We start from the raw sequence: 10336 nt of genomic DNA, 5'->3' as shown, positions 1-10336 counted from the left end.
TATAAAGAGAAATCAAAAGGAAAAATATCTACAATCTTGGGATAAGAAGTACCCTGGGATCTGGTGACCTAAAACACATCTGTACAGGATATAAACATATTTATATTTTTTTGTACATATTTAACGGTTACCTTTTCATCATAAATAGTAAGTTTTAACTTAGATTCTACAAAAATAATCACTTTAGTAGGGTACATGCAAACAAGTATACATAAACATATTTATAAAACACATCTTTATGCTTCTTTTTTGCTTTTAAATACAAATTTGCTATTTAGCTATCAACTAAATTATTTAAATGCAAACTCCAAAGCCTCCAATTCAAAGTATAAAATCTTCTTCTATCCAAAGCAGCACTGCTTCGTGTATTCTTCTCCTATAAGTAAAGTCTAGATAATTTTGTCAGATATGAATAATAGGTACACACTCTGTTTCCTCAGATATTAGATACCCATCCCTCCAGAGGAAAAGCCTCCTTTGTTCTGTTTTATTTTTTGTTTTTAAAATATTGCAAATAGTACACACTGGTTAAAGTAACATTGTCTTGGCATTTACATTCTTGTAAAAGTGACCAAATGACCAAAATCAAGCCTAATACTTAATTGCCCTCACACTGGTGCTCTACGACAACATAGCAATGCCCTCTGTTTAATTGTTTGCAGAGCCATCAAGGCAGGCAGATGGCTGAGCCTCCACGAAAGGCTCGTTTTGTTTCTGATCCTCCTTCATGCCAGCTGCCTGGTCTGTGATGGAGGAGAAGGAGAGCTGGTCATGTTCAAGAATGTGCACTTGATCCTCTCCTTGTCCTCTTCACGTAGAACATTTTCCTGAATTTTTTCAGCTCCTGGAGTTCACAGAAGGTTTCCAGAACTACCAACATGGCAGTAAGGCTGAGGAGCAGGTAACCTTGATACTCACATGTGATGCCAATCTTATAGAGTTCTCAGAATTTTTTATTGTAGCCTTCTCCTGGAACATAATCTCCTAGGCCAATGGTGCTCAGGGAAATAAAACAAAAATAAAAGGATTCGAGGAAATTCCAGTCATCCTCCAGGACAGAGAAGACAGCTGCCGGGATTAAAAAGAAGCAGGACACGGTGACACACCCCAGGAGAACTGCGTGAACAATGGCCACCACCTGCTTGGAGAAGCCCCAGCAGATGTGGAAGTAGAGGACAGGCCTGTGGGTGACGTGGACGGTGATGCGCTGGACCACTGCCATCAGGAAGAGGAGCGTGAAAGGGATGCCGATGACGGAGTAGATGATGCAGAAGGCCTTACCCCCGTCTGACAAGGGCACGGTGTGGCCATAACCAGCTCTTTCCAACACGTCAGAGTCTCTGGTTTTGAATTCACTGGCATACTGAAATAGAAACTGGATGCGCTATAGAGGTGAACGTCCACACCATCTTAGACCACCACAGTGCCTGGCAAGGTGGGTAACCCTTACCTAGGACTCCTACATCACCAGGGCTGATCTGTTCTTTCCTCCACCCTCCAAAGAGCCTCATTAATATGCAAATGCCATTAAGAGCTTTTTAATGACAATTTTGGAATGCAATCCATGTGTGCCATTTACATGATTTATGAAAAGCTTTATCTTTAGGTCTAGATGGATTGGATTCACAAGATTAAAATTTTTCAGAAAGCTTGCTGGGGTTCAATTATAAGGCTAAGGTTTAATGTGAATCTTTTCTTCCCCTTTGTCAATGGGACACATTATTAGTAGTCAGTTTATATAAGAAACTGTCGGACACTGGTGGCTGCAATACACTTCAGCAGGTTTCAAAGCTGACTTTTGGTTGCCAGAAAAAAGCCGCCCCTGTCACTTTCTTCCCCTGTCCCGCACAATATTTCTCCACAGCCCTTCTCAACCCCTAATATACTATACTGCTGTTTGGCATTGGTATATTAATATACTCTATGCTTTTCCCATTAGAATGTACACTCCTGGGAATAGGGATATTGTTTCATGTTCTGCTTTACCTCTTGCAGTTAGAATGGCATATGGTAGAAGCTCAAAAAATAATTGTTGAATGGATGAATTTACTGAATCTGTATTCTTAAAATCTGAAACAAATATGACAAAATTTTATATTCAATAAATCTAGTGATACCAGCTTGGATTTTTGCTACATTTTATCACTGAAAAAAAATGAGGCTCTTTACTCAAGAAAGGAGAAATAGAAAATAGGTTTAGAATATGGAAAGGGTTAGATGATGAAAAGAATGGCAGAAGATGACAAGGATATAGGCAGATGTTTCCCTTAATTTCATCTGACAAAACAGATCATCAATAGTTCATTAGGAAGTGATTAGAAAAATAATACCAGCACCTTATCATCTATTACCTAAGTTCATTGGTAAGTAACTAAAATTAATTTTATGAAACAAAATTTTTGTTCCAAAATTATGGATTCAATTATCCTCAATTAATTCCTTTCCTGTTTTAATGATGTCCTGAGTTAAAGAATTATCTAGACTACATTAGTATCTACTGACACTTCTAATCAAGATAAATAACTTTTTTTCAAAAACAAACTTTCCTTGCAAGCTTCATTTATGACTCTGTGTGTCATCTCTTATATATGCAGATGGTCTCAGTTTGAAGCATGGATTACTCCTTTCCTTCTTATTCAGCATAATTTATTAAGCCCTTGTCATTTACTAGGTGCTCTAGGAACAAAGCAAAAAGCAACAATCACAATTAATTGTTATTATATTATATTAATAATATATATTTATTATTATAACAAGAGCTAATACTTATTCAGTACCTATCATGGTCCAGACACTGTTTTAACAGTTTTGCATACATTAATTCACTTGTCAGAACAATCCTATAAGGAAATATAATAGACAGGAGTGAAAATTACAGAAAAGTTAAGCACCTTGCCCAAGGTCATTCAGAACCAGCTTTGTGGGCATGGAACCCGGGCAGTAGCTTCAAAGGGCTTCATGCTTGGAAGGATCCCATGATTGATCTAATGCTCGACTGTTGCTGTCACAAAATTCTTAATAATTTTCGAACAAAGGGTCCTGCATTTTCATTGTGTACTGGGTCCTACAAATTATGTAGCTGGTCCTGCTTGGATGTGAAACCAAGTTGTCAGTCTTGCTCTTAATCTGTATACTCTTGACACAGGCAAGGTACGGTTCTCATTCTTTTATTTGACAAATGTCAGTTGCTCATCTGCTATATGTGCCAGGCATTATTCTAAAGACTGAGGACGCCGTGGTGAACAGGATAGGCAGTAATCTCATCATCATTAATTATAATTTAGTGGAAAATAGGTAATATGAAAATGATCAAACAAAAATATATAGGCTAGTGATAAAATCTATGAGGAGAATTAAACTAGAATGATAGGATTAAAAGTAATTGATAGTTGCTGTAGGGTGGTCAAGGAAGGTGGATGTTTTAAGTCAAGATGCACCTGGTGAGAAGGAAACTTTCCTGAGATCTGAAGGAAGAATGTTTCACTTAGTCCTACTTTGGTTCTTTATTATTTAACTTCAGATGAAACAAAATTGACCAAGTAAAAAGAGAAAACATATCATAGACTGGGAAGTGGCTTACTGTCATAACATTCCCTTCCTCACTTCACATGCTCTACATATATATGTGTGTGTATATATATACATATATATACATCCATATATATATGATTAGCTCATTTTTCAAAATAGGAAATTATATTCAAAGGACCCATTGAAAAAGCTTAGTGTCTCTCAGATTGAAATGCCAAAGGAATTTGTCAGTGATTGCTGTGTCTGTAAATTAAACTTGGTGAAATTCTGCCACAGTGCTAATTAACTGCAATGGGAACAAGATAGAATTGATCATGATATTGACTCATCAGATCTAGGCAGCCGTGTACTCTACGTGAGTAGTGCCATCTGGAGTCGTGCAATCTGGCCTCGCTGATCAGGAGTTGACTTACAACATGTGCCTTCTACAATTAGTAGAACTACAGAATACTATAGCATAGATCCTTTATTTTACAGAAAAGGAAACTAAGGCCCAGTGGCTTTCTTTAGTTGGTCAGTTCTCCTGATTCCTGCCTGGTTATTTTTTTGTTTTGTTTTGTTTTTTAATTCAAGAAAGGATAACCAATTAAAAATGAAACATCATGAAACATTCCTACTGAAAATAAAATGCTGGAACAAGGCAGGATCACCTGCAAGATTCTGAAGTGCTAATTAAGTTCTACCTGATATCCACTCACCCATACACCTCCAAACCCTAATCCTATCTCCACTCACAGTCCCACATCACACACTTCATTCAGGAAAAAAGGCATAAGGATCCTTGCTTAACCAACATTTGAAATTTTAGAATTAAACAAATGTTTCTTTAATGAGATCATTTTATTCTTCTTATAGTCTCGCATGTCCTCAGCGTCTCAATATTGCCTACATTAAATTGCTGATGAAAGAAATAAGGTAAAAATATTAATAATTATTTATATATCTTGCTCATTTAATAGCATTTCCTTTCTTTCCTTTCACACATTAAAATATCTGTTCCTTTCTTATAATGGTGATAAATTATTTGTAATTGGAATCTACTTTCCTTCATTTATCAAACTCTACATTACTGAAAATGATAAATTGCCCCTGAAATTCAGAACAAATAAAGAGCATAGTCAGAAATATAAAAACCTTTGCCTCTTAAGAATTTGGGGGAAATTATACTCAGATTTCTAGCCACAGCTCCCCTCAAGCCAAGTTCTAATCTATTTGGAAAATCATTGGCTCTGCTTAGCAGCGTGGGGGGCCATGTATTTGAAAATGACTAATCATACATAGAAAATCATTTTCTCAAGCTCCGTTATTCTCTATTGAAAGAAAGAAAAGAGGGAGGGAGGGAGGAAGAGAAGGAGGGAGAGGGTGAGGAAAGAAGGCAGGGAAGAATTTTGAAATCATAATAAGATTTCTCATAGAATCCCAAGGAAAATCCCAACAACCATGGAGTAGGTACAGTAAAAGCCAAGGACAAGAAAGAAAGCCATCTGGATTCTAGGGCTCTCTCTCTCTCTCTCTCTCAGTCTCTCTCTCCCCAACTGTTTCACTGAGATGGATTCTTAGTCTGATGATGGGTTTTGTCTGCCTTTCTGATTTGAGAACTGCTCCAGAGCTCCTGAATTTGTATGCCTTCTGTTCAATAATCCAGCCCAGGCAGACCAGCTGCTTTTTGTCCCAATTCCAGATTCCCAGGAGCATTGATCCACTCATTTGACATGAAATAACTAGCCATGGGCAAGGGCAGCTGCACATGGCACAAAAGTGACTGTTGAGGGTGGAGCTCTACAGAGGAGCAGTTCCAAAAGAAAGGAAGATTTGGCTGATACTCTGCCTTCACTCCCAATACCAACCTTGCTAAAAATTAGGAGGGCAAATGCATCACATTCTTGGATATGAGGTCAAAGGCTATTTCAAGAGAGAGGCCCTCTTTCTGCAGGTTACATAAATCCATCCCCAGGAAAAAAACTGTTTGAAGATTCATGCCACTTAGATTACCATATGATTTCAGGAGAGCCACATGAAGCTTCTGAGTCCCAGTTTTCTCATCTGCAGAGGAGTCAGGATGCTTCAACTATCCGTAACTTGTGTGAGCATTCTCTAAAGAACGTAAAGCACTACAACTAGAGTATCTTTAAGTTCTGATGTGAAAAAATAGAAAACATTGCATCTATGCTACTACTTCTAGCAGTCTAATAAGACTGCATTAATTATATAATGTGAAAATTTACAATAAATCTAATTTAAGCATTTTCACTTTCACAATTATACATGAAAAAGTCAAAAGGAAATAGAACACCTTTAATTCACAATGACAAGATAACCAAAGTTCATAATACCACTTGCTTCAAATTTAATTGTTTTCATCAGCTCTGATCTGATTGCTTTATACCCTTATTTCTTAAAATCTTTCCATTTTACCCACTGAGTGTTGAAGAACTTAGTGATTAATAAGAATCTTTTTCAACATTTAGGGAATTTGAAAGTATCCTGTTAGATTGCCTTACATCACAATTTATTGTAACACATTTAAGATGGAAAATATCTCCCCCATTACTGCTATCTTGGGGGTATTTATGATAATTTTGTGAAAGCTACAGATTGGATTTTAGCTTCATAAACCTAGTATGTATGAAGTCTTTCTCTCACACACACACACGCACACACAGACAATGTACTAGACATAATTTAACTGCTCTTACTGACCCATGACATGCTTTTACTAGTATAATACTAGATCAGAAGGCATCTCATCTCCATTCTGGAAAAAGATTCAATTACTGAGTCTGTAGCACTTGATATTATGGAACTTGCCAGAGAGATTTTTGTTGGAGATTGCTTTGGGGCATCTCCCTGGAATCCACAGTGAAACTGGATCTTGGAAAGTGGCTTTCTACTACGCATTTGCAAAGCCTAAGATAAATAAGTTGCAGTTTCACTGGTCAATAAGTTGAATTTAACCAGACACCAAATAATGTGCAAATATGACTTATTCTGAGGGAGATACTACTGTAGCTACATTTACCGTGTTTGGTTGAAGAGCTAAGTTAAATTTAAACTTTTTTAAAAAATTGATTTTAAAAAAACTATAAATCAAACATACATCTTTAGAATGATCAAGCTGTTACCAGTTATTTACAAACAATAAATCCATTTAGTATTGATTGGTTAAGTTCATTAGTGCCATTTAAGAAATGATCTATATATGGCATTATTAAAAATAGCCCTTCTGGTATTTTCTCCTCATTATTCTTCTTTATTAAGTAATTGAACAAAATATCTAATAAAGAGACAGACACACTTGGCAAAGCAGTCACTTTGTCATAGTCCTCCTCATACTTACCAGAGTTACTTATTTTTTGCCAAAGTGCTAATAAGGTAACAGTACAGATTACCTAATATAAATAGGCAATTTGATTTACCTTATGCTATTCTTGTTTGGTAATATTTTATGTGTCATATTGAAACATAGATTAATTTATAATCTAGACATGGTTTCTAATGGGTATTTAACAAATTGTCTTTTCACACCAGAGCTACATGCTCATATTCCATATTGTTTCTGAAATTATGACAAATTTTGCCCTTGATTTCTCATATTAGGAGGCTCAGAGTCATTTTGTTTACTTTCCCTCTTTCTTTACCATTCCCTTACTCAAATCAGTTGATAATTCCTTTCTACTATATTTTTGAAAATACTCTGGAAATGTTCCCAGGGCCTCTCCATAAAGAAGTCCTCTCCTTTATTTCTCACCTGTATTATTACAATAGTGTCATAACTGATGACTGATATCTCCAGCCCTGTTTTGTAATCCACCTCTTCAACAAATTTCAGTCTTTGTTTTATAATCTCATCAGAGTTGTCTTTCTAAAATAAAGATAAGATCTTGCCATTCCCCTACTCAAATTGCCCCATGGTTCTCCAATACCTAAGGAATAACTTCCAGACTCCTTGCCATGGTGTTTAATGCCTTTTTAACTTTAGGCCCCTTTCTATCTTTTTATCCTTATGCCCCGCAGCTCTAATTGCCCCACATTCTAGCTACAGCAGACTACTCATTATTCCTCGGACATTCCCTTTCATGCCTCCAAGCTTTTGCTGATACCATTTAAATGTGGAATACCCTTCCTTCTGTGATCTAATTGACTCCCAGTCATCCTCCAAAGCCCAGTTCAAGTGTGAACCACGTGAAGCCTTTCCAAACCCCAGATACTATTGTATAACTAATTTTTATTATATTATGTAATCATCCATTCAGTAAGAACTCAATGTATAATACTTGGTAATCTCTACTTAAAATGGGCCCACTTCAGCTGTGTATTTTCATATTGGCCTCACTTTTCAAGATATGGTTGGAACTTAATTAGTTTAAACCACAATATCAAAAATCATGATAACGTTACTTCTAATTTATGTTCTAACAATATAACTATGGAAGAATATTCAGTGGCCAGCTTAATTGAGAGAACAATTCATTTTTCATGAATTTGGTTTATCTACTATCTGATGGACTTGACTCTACAAATCACTTTCTGTAGCTATGTGACTACACCTTGAATTCCCACCTGCTATTGCCAAAGTCAATAATCACTTAATTTATAAACTCAATGACTTCTCAGCCTGACTTCATCTTATTTCCACCATCTGTCTATGTTTTTTTTCCAGTGGCCCCCTTTTCCCTCTCACCACTTTAAATGTAGTCATGACCTGAATTCCATCCTTGGTGTACTTTCCTGCTTCACACTCTTCCCCGCCCCCCCCCCCCCCCCACTTCACATTCATTCCCAGCTCTCCTAGAATGACTCCAAAATCTTTCCCTAATTTTGACCTTTCACCTCAGCTTTATTCCTAAATTTCTAAATGCCTGTCTTTTTCTAATTGTGTGATGAGCCAGCATCTCAAAATGACTATATCCATTACTGACTTCATCATTTCTTACACCACAATTAACAAAATCATTGATTTGATCTTTTCATTTATGTTTGTCCTTTAAAACGTTCCATTCAGGCTGAAATCTTTGAAATCATCCTGATCTCATTGACATCCTCTCTCCATAACCCACATTCAAGCAGTTGCCTAGGAGGGTTTGATGTGTCCCAATTCCCGTCTTTTTTTTCTAGTCCTCTTTCACAACCTTGAGTCATACCTCTATTACTTGTTGTCGGAACTACTGAAATTCCATGCTTAGATAAACATAAATAAATAAATTATAACTTAAAAGTAAAAAAATTCAGAAGTATATCTAATAAACCTCTTTACCCCTTCCAATTTCCTCCCGCTAATAACCATTGTTACAAGTTTGATATGTATCTTTCCAGTTCTGTTCCAATGAATTTATATATTTATAGCTGTGTATGTAAAATTATATCATTTCCTCATTTTTTTACATAAATAAGGCTACTACAAATTCTATTGTGCAGCTTTCCATTGCTTCAGAAAATTCTAAAAACATACAAAACAATACTGATAATATTGGATACCTTGTGTGTTCTTCCCCATCCCATTTCTCTTCCTTCCTCCTTACAAGTAAACCACTACTATGAATGCAGGGCTTATCATTCCTATCTAGTGTTTTTATGTTTCCTCTTCTTTATATTTATAAACATTGGGTAATAGGGCTTCACATGTTAAAATTATAGATGTTTTTATTCTCTGTATATAACCCTCTGCAAATTACTGTCTTCATTCAGTTTTTGAGTTTTGTCTATATTGTCTATATTGATACTCTAATTTATTCATATTCAGTGTATACGATATTTCTTTTTATGACTATTACAAACAATCTATTATCCCATTTCCCTGTTGGTGGGCATTTAAATTATTCTAACTGTTTACTACTACAAATTGTGCTGCACACAGCAGTATTGTGCGTGCCTATGTGAACAGCTACAAATAGTTCTGGAGGTTAACACTCTTAGAAGTGACATTACCAATGGGAGGTTAAGTGCGTTTTTAATTTTTTCACTTTTTATTTTGAAATAATTTCAAACTTACAGGACAGTAGCAAAAATAACACAAAACCCATAAAGAAAATTCCAACATACCCCCAACCCCTTAGATACCCAGATCCACCAATTTTAATATTTTGGAAACTTTGCTGTATGAATCTATCTGTCTGTCTATCTAACTATTTTCTGAACATTTGTGAGCATACTCCTTGAACACATAATACTACGTTCATTTCCTATGAACAAGGATATTCACTTATATAATTACCTTAAGTTAGTTACCGAATTAAAGAAATTTAACATTGATATAAAGCTTACATTCTATATTCTAATTTTTATTATGTTCCAGTAATGTCCTTGTAAGCCTTTTCGTCTCCATTCTTAGATCCCATCCTGTATCTTATATTGCATTTAGCTGTGAGTATGTCTTCAGTTTCTCTTTCATTCTTTTTTTTTTTAATTGCGGAAGTGCATATACAACATAAATTTTCCCATCCCAACCCCTCCCAAGCACACCATTCAGTGGGATTAATCACATTCACAATGTTGCTGTACCCTGACCACCATCCATTACTGGAACGTTCCCTTTACCCCAAACAGAAACCCTACACTCATTTTGCATTGGTATTTATATTTACCCACGCCATCTTTACTGGAGACTTTTATTTCTTCATATGGCTTCCATCAGTTGTCTAGTGGCCCTTCCTTTAAACCTGCAGAACTCCCTTTATCATTTCTTGTAGGGTTGGTCTTCTGGTTACAAACTCCCTCAGTTTTTGTATTTCTGGGAATGTCTTAATTTCTCCCTCATTTATGAAGGACAGTTTTGCCAGATACAGAAATCTTGGTTGGCAATTTTTGC

The 10336-nt window shown here is 36.0% G+C and overlaps 1 pseudogene; it reads right to left on the bottom strand.

Moving 5' to 3' along the window:
- Window positions 1–317: 317 nt before the first annotated feature.
- Window positions 318–10121, bottom strand: LOC119508817 (annotated as a pseudogene).
- Between the last annotated feature and the right edge of the window lie 215 nt (window positions 10122–10336).

Source organism: Choloepus didactylus, chromosome 14, assembly GCF_015220235.1.
Source record: "Choloepus didactylus isolate mChoDid1 chromosome 14, mChoDid1.pri, whole genome shotgun sequence".
In the NCBI taxonomy this organism is placed as follows: domain Eukaryota; kingdom Metazoa; phylum Chordata; class Mammalia; order Pilosa; family Megalonychidae; genus Choloepus; species Choloepus didactylus.
This window is presented reverse-complemented; position numbering and strand designations above follow the sequence as displayed.